Source organism: Eschrichtius robustus, chromosome 21, assembly GCF_028021215.1.
Source record: "Eschrichtius robustus isolate mEscRob2 chromosome 21, mEscRob2.pri, whole genome shotgun sequence".
Taxonomy (NCBI): domain Eukaryota; kingdom Metazoa; phylum Chordata; class Mammalia; order Artiodactyla; family Eschrichtiidae; genus Eschrichtius; species Eschrichtius robustus.
In genome coordinates this window covers 37,055,575-37,070,503 of record NC_090844.1, presented here as the reverse complement: position 1 = coordinate 37,070,503, position 14,929 = coordinate 37,055,575, and positions in this window count along the sequence as shown.

The following is a 14,929-nucleotide window of genomic DNA, read 5'->3' as shown; positions in this document are numbered from 1 at the left end:
CTGGGAGCTCCTCCTGTCATGCTCTAGAGCTACAGCGAAACTTGACGTGAGTACTTTCCTCAAGCTAAGGCCTGAAAAGCCCTGCTGAAGCGAAAGCGCTTAGCAGTTTCCATTAGGTCGTATTCGCAGTTCTGCTCTGCTTTAAAGTTTCTTCACTTTTTCTGACACTAGGCATCCTCGTGTAGGCACCCTTTTTCTTGCAAATACAGTGAGTACCATCAGTCTCCTTTCCCCTTCCAGGACACATCCAGACATAAAAGCCTTTCCCAGTAACTCTACGTATTCAGAGTGTAGGGCAACTCGCTGCACCCTTCCTTAAGAAGCTAGGTGGACTCAGCTCTTCAACAGCTCCAGGGATTCTGTTCTCGCACGTCCTACATGCCATGGAAGTCTGCCTCATTGCCCTCATTGGACCTACACTAAGAAACACAATCTGCTTCGCCGTCCTCTAGGAACTCTGACCCAAGGACCCCATACCTACAGGAGAAAGGAGGCTTGCATTCCTACTGCAACCAAAGCACAGTTTTTCCTGGTACACTGCAGGGCTTGAAAATAGGCTTAGGCCTGATAGCATACATAGAACTTTCCAAGAATGAGGGCGTTCGATACATGTAGAACACCCTGTGAAGAAAAGTTGATTCAGCAAGGGACAAGGGTGTAGCTAGAGTCTCTTTTGACTTGTAAGAATTCAGAAGGGTTTTGGCTGCATGTTCACCGGAATAGAAGACCTGATGGCACAAGCCTTGCTTTCCCATTTTAAATCACTATCCATGCTAGCCTGAAGATCCCTAAATAACACTGTTTTTGACTGGCCTCTAGTCACTGCAGGCAGCCCTCTGGAAAGAAAAGGAGTTTTCTCTAAGAAAACACGGTGCTTCCATAGCATGGCTGGGAGCTCCTCCTGTCATGCTCTAGAGCTACAGCGAAACTTGACGTGAGTACTTGCCTCAAGCTAAGGCCTGAAAAGCCCTGCTGAAGCGAAAGCGCTTAGCAGTTTCCATTAGGTCGTATTCGCAGTTCTGCTCTGCTTTAAAGTTTCTTCACTTTTTCTGACACTAGGCACCCTCGTGTAGGCACCCTTTTTCTTGCAAATACAGTGAGTACCATCAGTCTCCTTTCCCCTTCCAGGACACATCCAGACATAAAAGCCTTTCCCAGTAACTCTACGTATTCAGAGTGTAGGGCAACTCGCTGCACCCTTCCTTAAGAAGCTAGGTGGACTCAGATCTTCAACAGCTCCAGGGATTCTGTTCTCGCACGTCCTACATGCCATGGAAGTCTGCCTCATTGCCCTCATTGGACCTACACTAAGAAACACAATCTGCTTCGCCGTCCTCTAGGAACTCTGACCCAAGGACCCCATACCTACAGGAGAAAGGAGGCTTGCATTCCTACTGCAACCAAAGCACAGTTTTTCCTGGTACACTGCAGGGCTTTAAAATAGGCTTAGGCCTGATAGCATACATAGAACTTTCCAAGAATGAGGGCGTTCGATACATGCAGAACACCCTGTGAAGAAAAGTTGATTCAGCAAGGGACAAGGGTGTAGCTAGAGTCTCTTTTGACTTGTTAGAAATCAGAAGGTGTTCGGCTGCATGTTCACTGGAAAAGAACACCTGAGAGCACATACCTTGCTTTCCCAGTTGAAAAGCTCTATCCACGCTGCACTGAAGATACCTAAATAACACTGTTTTTGACTGGCCTCTAGTCACTGCAGGCAGCCCTCTGGAAAGAAAAGGAGTTTTCTCTAAGGAAACACGGTGCTTCCATAGCATGGGTGGGAGCTCCTCCTGTCATGCTCTAGAGCTACAGGGAAACTTGACGTGAGTACTTGCCTCAAGCTAAGGCCTGAAAAGCCCTGCTGAAGCGAAAGTGCTTAACAGTTTCCATTAGGTCGTATTCGCAGTTCTGCTATACTTTAACGTTTCTTCACTTTTCAAGACACTAGGCACCCTCGTGTAGGCACCCTTTTTCTTGCAAATACAGTGAGTACCAGCAGTCTCCTTTGCCCTTCCAGGACACATCCAGACATAAAAGCCTTTCCCAGTAACTCTACGTATTCAGAGTGTAGGGCAACTCGCTGCACCCTTCCTTAAGAAGCTAGGTGGACTCAGCTCTTCAACAGCTCCAGGGATTCTGTTCTCGCACGTCCTACATGCCATGGAAGTCTGCCTCATTGCCCTCATTGGACCTACACTAAGAAACACAATCTGCTTCGCCGTCCTCTAGGAACTCTGACCCAAGGACCCCATACCTACAGGAGAAAGGAGGCTTGCATTCCTACTGCAACCAAAGCACAGTTTTTCCTGGTACACTGCAGGGCTTGAAAATAGGCTTAGGCCTGATAGCATACATAGAACTTTCCAAGAATGAGGGCGTTCGATACATGTAGAACACCCTGTGAAGAAAAGTTGATTCAGCAAGGGACAAGGGTGTAGCTAGAGTCTCTTTTGACTTGTAAGAATTCAGAAGGGTTTTGGCTGCATGTTCACCGGAATAGAAGACCTGATGGCACAAGCCTTGCTTTCCCATTTTAAATCACTATCCATGCTAGCCTGAAGATCCCTAAATAACACTGTTTTTGACTGGCCTCTAGTCACTGCAGGCAGCCCTCTGGAAAGAAAAGGAGTTTTCTCTAAGAAAACACGGTGCTTCCATAGCATGGCTGGGAGCTCCTCCTGTCATGCTCTAGAGCTACAGCGAAACTTGACGTGAGTACTTGCCTCAAGCTAAGGCCTGAAAAGCCCTGCTGAAGCGAAAGCGGTTAGCAGTTTCCATTAGGTCGTATTCGCAGTTCTGCTCTGCTTTAACGTTTCTTCACTTTTCCTGACACTAGGCACCCTCGTGTAGGCACCCTTTTTCTTGCAAATACAGTGAGTACCATCAGTCTCCTTTCCCCTTCCAGGACACATCCAGACATAAAAGCCTTTCCCAGTAACTCTACGTATTCAGAGTGTAGGGCAACTCGCTGCACCCTTCCTTAAGAAGCTAGGTGGACTCAGATCTTCAACAGCTCCAGGGATTCTGTTCTCGCACGTCCTACATGCCATGGAAGTCTGCCTCATTGCCCTCATTGGACCTACACTAAGAAACACAATCTGCTTCGCCGTCCTCTAGGAACTCTGACCCAAGGACCCCATACCTACAGGAGAAAGGAGGCTTGCATTCCTACTGCAACCAAAGCACAGTTTTTCCTGGTACACTGCAGGGCTTTAAAATAGGCTTAGGCCTGATAGCATACATAGAACTTTCCAAGAATGAGGGCGTTCGATACATGCAGAACACCCTGTGAAGAAAAGTTGATTCAGCAAGGGACAAGGGTGTAGCTAGAGTCTCTTTTGACTTGTTAGAAATCAGAAGGTGTTCGGCTGCATGTTCACTGGAAAAGAACACCTGAGAGCACATACCTTGCTTTCCCAGTTGAAAAGCTCTATCCACGCTGCACTGAAGATACCTAAATAACACTGTTTTTGACTGGCCTCTAGTCACTGCAGGCAGCCCTCTGGAAAGAAAAGGAGTTTTCTCTAAGGAAACACGGTGCTTCCATAGCATGGGTGGGAGCTCCTCCTGTCATGCTCTAGAGCTACAGGGAAACTTGACGTGAGTACTTGCCTCAAGCTAAGGCCTGAAAAGCCCTGCTGAAGCGAAAGCGCTTAGCAGTTTCCATTAGGTCGTATTCGCAGTTCTGCTCTACTTTAACGTTTCTTCACTTTTCCTGACACTAGGCACCCTCGTGTAGGCACCCTTTTTCTTGCAAATACAGTGAGTACCAGCAGTCTCCTTTGCCCTTCCAGGACACATCCAGACATAAAAGCCTTTCCCAGTAACTCTACGTATTCAGAGTGTAGGGCAACTCGCTGCACCCTTCCTTAAGAAGCTAGGTGGACTCAGCTCTTCAACAGCTCCAGGGATTCTGTTCTCGCACGTCCTACATGCCATGGAAGTCTGCCTCATTGCCCTCATTGGACCTACACTAAGAAACACAATCTGCTTCGCCATCCTCTAGGAACTCTGACCCAAGGACCCCATACCTACAGGAGAAAGGAGGCTTGCATTCCTACTGCAACCAAAGCACAGTTTTTCCTGGTACACTGCAGGGCTTTAAAATAGGCTTAGGCCTGATAGCATACATAGAACTTTCCAAGAATGAGGGCGTTCGATACATGCAGAACACCCTGTGAAGAAAAGTTGATTCAGCAAGGGACAAGGGTGTAGCTAGAGTCTCTTTTGACTTGTTAGAAATCAGAAGGTGTTCGGCTGCATGTTCACTGGAAAAGAACACCTGAGAGCACAAACCTTGCGTTTCCATTTTAAAACCTCTATCCACGCTGCACTGAATATACCTAAATAACACTGTTTTTGACTGGCCTCTAGTCACTGCAGGCAGCCCTCTGGAAAGAAAAGGAGTTTTCTCTAAGGAAACACGGTGCTTGCATATCATGGGTGGGAGCTCCTCCTGTCATGCTCTAGAGCTACAGGGAAACTTGACGTGAGTACTTGCCTCAAGCTAAGGCCTGAAAAGCCCTGCTGAAGCGAAAGTGCTTAACAGTTTCCATTAGGTCGTATTCGCAGTTCTGCTCTACTTTAACGTTTCTTCACTTTTCTAGACACTAGGCACCCTCGTGTAGGCACCCTTTTGCCTACAAATACAGTGAGTACCAGCAGGCTCCTCTGCCCTTCTAAGAAACATCCAGGCCTAGTAGCCTTTCCCACTCAGTCAAAGTATTCAGAGGGTAGGGCAACACACTGCACTCTTCCTTGGTAAAGCTAGATGTCCTCAGCACTCCAACAGCTCCAGGGATTCTGTTCTCTCACGTCCTACATGCCATGGAAGTCTGCCTCATTGCCCTCATTGGAGCTACACTAAAAAACGCAATCTGCTTCGCCTTCCTTCTAGAAACTCTTACCCAAGGACCCCATACCTACAGGATAAAGGAGGCTTGCATTCCTACTGGAACCAAAGCAAAGTTTTTCCTGTTACACTGCAGGACTTTACAATAGGGTTAGGCCCGATAGCATACATAGAACGTTCCAAGGATGAAGGAGTTCGATACATGCAGAACACCCTGTGAAGAAAAGTTGATACAGCAAGGGACCAGGGTGTAGCTAGAGTCTCTTTTGACTTGTTAGAAATCAGAAGGTGTTCGGCTGCATGTTCATTGGAAAAGAACACCTGATGGCACAAACTTTGCGTTTCCATTTTAAAAGCTCTATCCATGCTGCATTGAAGATACCTAAATAACACTGTTTTTGACTGGCCTCTAGTCACTGCAGGCAGCCCTCTGGAAAGAAAATGAGTTTTCTCTAAGAAAACACGGTGCTTCCATAGCATGGGTGGGAGCTCCTCCTGTCATGCTCTAGAGCTACAGGGAAACTTGACGTGAGTACTTGCCTCAAGCTAAGGCCTGAAAAGCCCTGCTGAAGCGAAAGCGCTTAGCAGTTTCCATTAGGTCGTATTCGCAGTTCTGCTCTGCTTTAACGTTTCTTCACTTTTCCTGACACTAGGCACCCTCGTGTAGGCACCCTTTTTCTTGCAAATACAGTGAGTACCAGCAGTCTCCTTTCCCCTTCCAGGACACATCCAGACATAAAAGCCTTTCCCAGTAACTCTACGTATTCAGAGTGTAGGGCAACTCGCTGCACCCTTCCTTAAGAAGCTAGGTGGACTCAGCTCTTCAACAGCTCCAGGGATTCTGTTCTCGCACGTCCTACATGCCATGGAAGTCTGCCTCATTGCCCTCATTGGACCTACACTAAGAAACACAATCTGCTTCGCCGTCCTCTAGGAACTCTGACCCAAGGACCCCATACCTACAGGAGAAAGGAGGCTTGCATTCCTACTGCAACCAAAGCACAGTTTTTCCTGGTACACTGCAGGGCTTTAAAATAGGCTTAGGCCTGATAGCATACATAGAACTTTCCAAGAATGAGGGCGTTCGATACATGCAGAACACCCTGTGAAGAAAAGTTGATTCAGCAAGGGACAAGGGTGTAGCTAGAGTCTCTTTTGACTTGTTAGAAATCAGAAGGTGTTCGGCTGCATGTTCACTGGAAAAGAACACCTGAGAGCACAAACCTTGCTTTCCCAGTTGAAAAGCTCTATCCACGCTGCACTGAAGATACCTAAATAACACTGTTTTTGACTGGCCTCTAGTCACTGCAGGCAGCCCTCTGGAAAGAAAAGGAGTTTTCTCTAAGGAAACACGGTGCTTCCATAGCATGGGTGGGAGCTCCTCCTGTCATGCTCTAGAGCTACAGGGAAACTTGACGTGAGTACTTGCCTCAAGCTAAGGCCTGAAAAGCCCTCCTGAAGCGAAAGCGCTTAGCAGTTTCCATTAGGTCGTATTCGCAGTTCTGCTCTACTTTAACGTTTCTTCACTTTTCCTGACACTAGGCACCCTCGTGTAGGCACCCTTTTTCATGCAAATACAGTGAGTACCAGCAGTCTCCTTTGCCCTTCCAGGACACATCCAGATATAAAAGCCTTTCCCAGTAACTCTACGTATTCAGAGTGTAGGGCAACTCGCTGCACCCTTCCTTAAGAAGCTAGGTGGACTCAGATCTTCAACAGCTCCAGGGATTCTGTTCTCGCACGTCCTACATGCCATGGAAGTCTGCCTCATTGCCCTCATTAGAGCTACACTAAAAAACGCAATCTGCTTCGCCTTCCTTCTAGAAACTCGTACCCAAGGACCCCATAGCTACAGGATAAAGGAGGCTTGCATTACTACTGCAACCAAAGCACAGTTTTTCCTGGTACACTGCAGGACTTTACAATAGGGTTAGGCCCGATAGCATACATAGAACGTTCCAAGGATGAAGGAGTTCGATACATGCAGAACACCCTGTGAAGAAAAGTTGATACAGCAAGGGACCAGGGTGTAGCTAGAGTCTCTTTTGACTTGTTAGAAATCAGAAGGTGTTCGGCTGCATGTTCACTGGAAAAGTACACCTGATGGCACAAACCTTGCGTTTCCATTTGAAAAGCTCTATCCATGCTGCACTGAAGATACCTAAATAACACTGTTTTTGACTGGCCTCTAGTCACTGCAGGCAGCCCTCTGGAAAGAAAAGGAGTTTTCTCTAAGAAAACACGGTGCTTCCATAGCATGGGTGGGAGCTCCTCCTGTCATGCTCTAGAGCTACAGGGAAACTTGACGTGAGTACTTGCCTCAAGCTAAGGCCTGAAAAGCCCTGCTGAAGCGAAAGCGCTTAGCTGTTTCCATTAGGTCGTATTCGCAGTTCTGCTCTACTTTAACGTTTCTTCACTTTTCCTGACACTAGGCACCCTCGTGTAGGCACCCTTTTTCTTGCAAATACAGTGAGTACCAGCAGTCTCCTTTGCCCTTCCAGGACACATCCAGACATAAAAGCCTTTCCCAGTAACTCTACGTATTCAGAGTGTAGAGCAACTCGCTGCACCCTTCCTTAAGAAGCTAGGTGGACTCAGCTCTTCCACAGCTCCAGGGATTCTGTTCTCGCACGTCCTACATGCCATGGAAGTCTGCCTCATTGCCCTCATTGGACCTACACTAAAAAAAGCAATCAGCTTCGCCTTCCTTCTAGGAACTCTTACCCAAGGACACCATACCTACAGGTTAAAGAGGCTTGCATTCCTACTGGAACCAAAGCAAATATTTTCCTGTTACACTGCAGGACTTTAGAATAGGGTTAGGCCCGAGAGCATACATAGAACGTTCCAAGGATGAGGGAGTTCGATACATGCAGAACACCCTGTGAAGAAAAGTTGATTCAGCAAGGGACAAGTGTGTAGCTAGAGTCTCTTTTGACTTGTTAGAAATCAGAAGGTGTTCGGCTGCATGTTCACTGGAAAAGAACACCTGAGAGCACAAACCTTGCGTTTCCATTTTAAAACCTCTATCCACGCTGCACTGAAGATACCTAAATAACACTGTTTTTGACTGGCCTCTAGTCACTGCAGGCAGCCCTCTGGAAAGAAAAGGAGTTTTCTCTAAGGAAACACGGTGCTTCCATAGCATGGGTGGGAGCTCCTCCTGTCATGCTCTAGAGCTACAGGGAAACTTGACGTGAGTACTTGCCTCAAGCTAAGGCCTGAAAAGCCCTGCTGAAGCGAAAGTGCTTAACAGTTTCCATTAGGTCGTATTCGCAGTTCTGCTATACTTTAACGTTTCTTCACTTTTCTAGACACTAGGCACCCTCGTGTAGGCACCCTTTTGCCTACAAATACAGTGAGTACCAGCAGGCTCCTCTGCCCTTCTAAGAAACATCCAGGCCTAGTAGCCTTTCCCAGTCAGTCAATGTATTCAGAGGGTAGGGCAAAACACTGCACTCTTCCTTGGTAAAGCTAGATGTCCCCAGCGCTCCAACAGCTCCAGGGATTCTGTTCTCTCACGTCCTACATGCCATGGAAGTCTGCCTCATTGCCCTCATTGGAGCTACACTAAAAAACGCAATCTGCTTCGCCTTCCTTCTAGAAACTCTTACCCAAGGACCCCATACCTACAGGATAAAGGAGGCTTGCATTCCTACTGGAACCAAAGCAAAGTTTTTCCTGTTACACTGCAGGACTTTACAATAGGGTTAGGCCCGATAGCATACATAGAACGTTCCAAGGATGAAGGAGTTCGATACATGCAGAACACCCTGTGAAGAAAAGTTGATACAGCAAGGGACCAGGGTGTAGCTAGAGTCTCTTTTGACTTGTTAGAAATCAGAAGGTGTTCGGCTGCATGTTCATTGGAAAAGAACACCTGATGGCACAAACTTTGCGTTTCCATTTTAAAAGCTCTATCCATGCTGCATTGAAGATACCTAAATAACACTGTTTTTGACTGGCCTCTAGTCACTGCAGGCAGCCCTCTGGAAAGAAAATGAGTTTTCTCTAAGAAAACACGGTGCTTCCATAGCATGGGTGGGAGCTCCTCCTGTCATGCTCTAGAGCTACAGGGAAACTTGACGTGAGTACTTGCCTCAAGCTAAGGCCTGAAAAGCCCTGCTGAAGCGAAAGCGCTTAGCAGTTTCCATTAGGTCGTATTCGCAGTTCTGCTCTGCTTTAACGTTTCTTCACTTTTCCTGACACTAGGCACCCTCGTGTAGGCACCCTTTTTCTTGCAAATACAGTGAGTACCAGCAGTCTCCTTTCCCCTTCCAGGACACATCCAGACATAAAAGCCTTTCCCAGTAACTCTACGTATTCAGAGTGTAGGGCAACTCGCTGCACCCTTCCTTAAGAAGCTAGGTGGACTCAGCTCTTCAACAGCTCCAGGGATTCTGTTCTCGCACGTCCTACATGCCATGGAAGTCTGCCTCATTGCCCTCATTGGACCTACACTAAGAAACACAATCTGCTTCGCCGTCCTCTAGGAACTCTGACCCAAGGACCCCATACCTACAGGAGAAAGGAGGCTTGCATTCCTACTGCAACCAAAGCACAGTTTTTCCTGGTACACTGCAGGGCTTTAAAATAGGCTTAGGCCTGATAGCATACATAGAACTTTCCAAGAATGAGGGCGTTCGATACATGCAGAACACCCTGTGAAGAAAAGTTGATTCAGCAAGGGACAAGGGTGTAGCTAGAGTCTCTTTTGACTTGTTAGAAATCAGAAGGTGTTCGGCTGCATGTTCACTGGAAAAGAACACCTGAGAGCACAAACCTTGCTTTCCCAGTTGAAAAGCTCTATCCACGCTGCACTGAAGATACCTAAATAACACTGTTTTTGACTGGCCTCTAGTCACTGCAGGCAGCCCTCTGGAAAGAAAAGGAGTTTTCTCTAAGGAAACACGGTGCTTCCATAGCATGGGTGGGAGCTCCTCCTGTCATGCTCTAGAGCTACAGGGAAACTTGACGTGAGTACTTGCCTCAAGCTAAGGCCTGAAAAGCCCTCCTGAAGCGAAAGCGCTTAGCAGTTTCCATTAGGTCGTATTCGCAGTTCTGCTCTACTTTAACGTTTCTTCACTTTTCCTGACACTAGGCACCCTCGTGTAGGCACCCTTTTTCATGCAAATACAGTGAGTACCAGCAGTCTCCTTTGCCCTTCCAGGACACATCCAGATATAAAAGCCTTTCCCAGTAACTCTACGTATTCAGAGTGTAGGGCAACTCGCTGCACCCTTCCTTAAGAAGCTAGGTGGACTCAGATCTTCAACAGCTCCAGGGATTCTGTTCTCGCACGTCCTACATGCCATGGAAGTCTGCCTCATTGCCCTCATTAGAGCTACACTAAAAAACGCAATCTGCTTCGCCTTCCTTCTAGAAACTCGTACCCAAGGACCCCATAGCTACAGGATAAAGGAGGCTTGCATTACTACTGCAACCAAAGCACAGTTTTTCCTGGTACACTGCAGGACTTTACAATAGGGTTAGGCCCGATAGCATACATAGAACGTTCCAAGGATGAAGGAGTTCGATACATGCAGAACACCCTGTGAAGAAAAGTTGATACAGCAAGGGACCAGGGTGTAGCTAGAGTCTCTTTTGACTTGTTAGAAATCAGAAGGTGTTCGGCTGCATGTTCACTGGAAAAGTACACCTGATGGCACAAACCTTGCGTTTCCATTTGAAAAGCTCTATCCATGCTGCACTGAAGATACCTAAATAACACTGTTTTTGACTGGCCTCTAGTCACTGCAGGCAGCCCTCTGGAAAGAAAAGGAGTTTTCTCTAAGAAAACACGGTGCTTCCATAGCATGGGTGGGAGCTCCTCCTGTCATGCTCTAGAGCTACAGGGAAACTTGACGTGAGTACTTGCCTCAAGCTAAGGCCTGAAAAGCCCTGCTGAAGCGAAAGCGCTTAGCTGTTTCCATTAGGTCGTATTCGCAGTTCTGCTCTACTTTAACGTTTCTTCACTTTTCCTGACACTAGGCACCCTCGTGTAGGCACCCTTTTTCTTGCAAATACAGTGAGTACCAGCAGTCTCCTTTGCCCTTCCAGGACACATCCAGACATAAAAGCCTTTCCCAGTAACTCTACGTATTCAGAGTGTAGAGCAACTCGCTGCACCCTTCCTTAAGAAGCTAGGTGGACTCAGCTCTTCCACAGCTCCAGGGATTCTGTTCTCGCACGTCCTACATGCCATGGAAGTCTGCCTCATTGCCCTCATTGGACCTACACTAAAAAAAGCAATCAGCTTCGCCTTCCTTCTAGGAACTCTTACCCAAGGACACCATACCTACAGGTTAAAGAGGCTTGCATTCCTACTGGAACCAAAGCAAATATTTTCCTGTTACACTGCAGGACTTTAGAATAGGGTTAGGCCCGAGAGCATACATAGAACGTTCCAAGGATGAGGGAGTTCGATACATGCAGAACACCCTGTGAAGAAAAGTTGATTCAGCAAGGGACAAGTGTGTAGCTAGAGTCTCTTTTGACTTGTTAGAAATCAGAAGGTGTTCGGCTGCATGTTCACTGGAAAAGAACACCTGAGAGCACAAACCTTGCGTTTCCATTTTAAAACCTCTATCCACGCTGCACTGAAGATACCTAAATAACACTGTTTTTGACTGGCCTCTAGTCACTGCAGGCAGCCCTCTGGAAAGAAAAGGAGTTTTCTCTAAGGAAACACGGTGCTTCCATAGCATGGGTGGGAGCTCCTCCTGTCATGCTCTAGAGCTACAGGGAAACTTGACGTGAGTACTTGCCTCAAGCTAAGGCCTGAAAAGCCCTGCTGAAGCGAAAGTGCTTAACAGTTTCCATTAGGTCGTATTCGCAGTTCTGCTATACTTTAACGTTTCTTCACTTTTCTAGACACTAGGCACCCTCGTGTAGGCACCCTTTTGCCTACAAATACAGTGAGTACCAGCAGGCTCCTCTGCCCTTCTAAGAAACATCCAGGCCTAGTAGCCTTTCCCAGTCAGTCAATGTATTCAGAGGGTAGGGCAAAACACTGCACTCTTCCTTGGTAAAGCTAGATGTCCCCAGCGCTCCAACAGCTCCAGGGATTCTGTTCTCTCACGTCCTACATGCCATGGAAGTCTGCCTCATTGCCCTCATTGGAGCTACACTAAAAAACGCAATCTGCTTCGCCTTCCTTCTAGAAACTCTTACCCAAGGACCCCATACCTACAGGATAAAGGAGGCTTGCATTCCTACTGGAACCAAAGCAAAGTTTTTCCTGTTACACTGCAGGACTTTACAATAGGGTTAGGCCCGATAGCATACATAGAACGTTCCAAGGATGAAGGAGTTCGATACATGCAGAACACCCTGTGAAGAAAAGTTGATACAGCAAGGGACCAGGGTGTAGCTAGAGTCTCTTTTGACTTGTTAGAAATCAGAAGGTGTTCGGCTGCATGTTCATTGGAAAAGAACACCTGATGGCACAAACTTTGCGTTTCCATTTTAAAAGCTCTATCCATGCTGCATTGAAGATACCTAAATAACACTGTTTTTGACTGGCCTCTAGTCACTGCAGGCAGCCCTCTGGAAAGAAAATGAGTTTTCTCTAAGAAAACACGGTGCTTCCATAGCATGGGTGGGAGCTCCTCCTGTCATGCTCTAGAGCTACAGGGAAACTTGACGTGAGTACTTGCCTCAAGCTAAGGCCTGAAAAGCCCTGCTGAAGCGAAAGCGCTTAGCAGTTTCCATTAGGTCGTATTCGCAGTTCTGCTCTGCTTTAACGTTTCTTCACTTTTCCTGACACTAGGCACCCTCGTGTAGGCACCCTTTTTCTTGCAAATACAGTGAGTACCAGCAGTCTCCTTTCCCCTTCCAGGACACATCCAGACATAAAAGCCTTTCCCAGTAACTCTACGTATTCAGAGTGTAGGGCAACTCGCTGCACCCTTCCTTAAGAAGCTAGGTGGACTCAGCTCTTCAACAGCTCCAGGGATTCTGTTCTCGCACGTCCTACATGCCATGGAAGTCTGCCTCATTGCCCTCATTGGACCTACACTAAGAAACACAATCTGCTTCGCCGTCCTCTAGGAACTCTGACCCAAGGACCCCATACCTACAGGAGAAAGGAGGCTTGCATTCCTACTGCAACCAAAGCACAGTTTTTCCTGGTACACTGCAGGGCTTTAAAATAGGCTTAGGCCTGATAGCATACATAGAACTTTCCAAGAATGAGGGCGTTCGATACATGCAGAACACCCTGTGAAGAAAAGTTGATTCAGCAAGGGACAAGGGTGTAGCTAGAGTCTCTTTTGACTTGTTAGAAATCAGAAGGTGTTCGGCTGCATGTTCACTGGAAAAGAACACCTGAGAGCACAAACCTTGCTTTCCCAGTTGAAAAGCTCTATCCACGCTGCACTGAAGATACCTAAATAACACTGTTTTTGACTGGCCTCTAGTCACTGCAGGCAGCCCTCTGGAAAGAAAAGGAGTTTTCTCTAAGGAAACACGGTGCTTCCATAGCATGGGTGGGAGCTCCTCCTGTCATGCTCTAGAGCTACAGGGAAACTTGACGTGAGTACTTGCCTCAAGCTAAGGCCTGAAAAGCCCTCCTGAAGCGAAAGCGCTTAGCAGTTTCCATTAGGTCGTATTCGCAGTTCTGCTCTACTTTAACGTTTCTTCACTTTTCCTGACACTAGGCACCCTCGTGTAGGCACCCTTTTTCATGCAAATACAGTGAGTACCAGCAGTCTCCTTTGCCCTTCCAGGACACATCCAGATATAAAAGCCTTTCCCAGTAACTCTACGTATTCAGAGTGTAGGGCAACTCGCTGCACCCTTCCTTAAGAAGCTAGGTGGACTCAGATCTTCAACAGCTCCAGGGATTCTGTTCTCGCACGTCCTACATGCCATGGAAGTCTGCCTCATTGCCCTCATTAGAGCTACACTAAAAAACGCAATCTGCTTCGCCTTCCTTCTAGAAACTCGTACCCAAGGACCCCATAGCTACAGGATAAAGGAGGCTTGCATTACTACTGCAACCAAAGCACAGTTTTTCCTGGTACACTGCAGGACTTTACAATAGGGTTAGGCCCGATAGCATACATAGAACGTTCCAAGGATGAAGGAGTTCGATACATGCAGAACACCCTGTGAAGAAAAGTTGATACAGCAAGGGACCAGGGTGTAGCTAGAGTCTCTTTTGACTTGTTAGAAATCAGAAGGTGTTCGGCTGCATGTTCACTGGAAAAGTACACCTGATGGCACAAACCTTGCGTTTCCATTTGAAAAGCTCTATCCATGCTGCACTGAAGATACCTAAATAACACTGTTTTTGACTGGCCTCTAGTCACTGCAGGCAGCCCTCTGGAAAGAAAAGGAGTTTTCTCTAAGAAAACACGGTGCTTCCATAGCATGGGTGGGAGCTCCTCCTGTCATGCTCTAGAGCTACAGGGAAACTTGACGTGAGTACTTGCCTCAAGCTAAGGCCTGAAAAGCCCTGCTGAAGCGAAAGCGCTTAGCTGTTTCCATTAGGTCGTATTCGCAGTTCTGCTCTACTTTAACGTTTCTTCACTTTTCCTGACACTAGGCACCCTCGTGTAGGCACCCTTTTTCTTGCAAATACAGTGAGTACCAGCAGTCTCCTTTGCCCTTCCAGGACACATCCAGACATAAAAGCCTTTCCCAGTAACTCTACGTATTCAGAGTGTAGAGCAACTCGCTGCACCCTTCCTTAAGAAGCTAGGTGGACTCAGCTCTTCCACAGCTCCAGGGATTCTGTTCTCGCACGTCCTACATGCCATGGAAGTCTGCCTCATTGCCCTCATTGGACCTACACTAAAAAAAGCAATCAGCTTCGCCTTCCTTCTAGGAACTCTTACCCAAGGACACCATACCTACAGGTTAAAGAGGCTTGCATTCCTACTGGAACCAAAGCAAATATTTTCCTGTTACACTGCAGGACTTTAGAATAGGGTTAGGCCCGAGAGCATACATAGAACGTTCCAAGGATGAGGGAGTTCGATACATGCAGAACACCCTGTGAAGAAAAGTTGATTCAGCAAGGGACAAGTGTGTAGCTAGAGTCTCTTTTGACTTGTTAGAAATCAGAAGGTG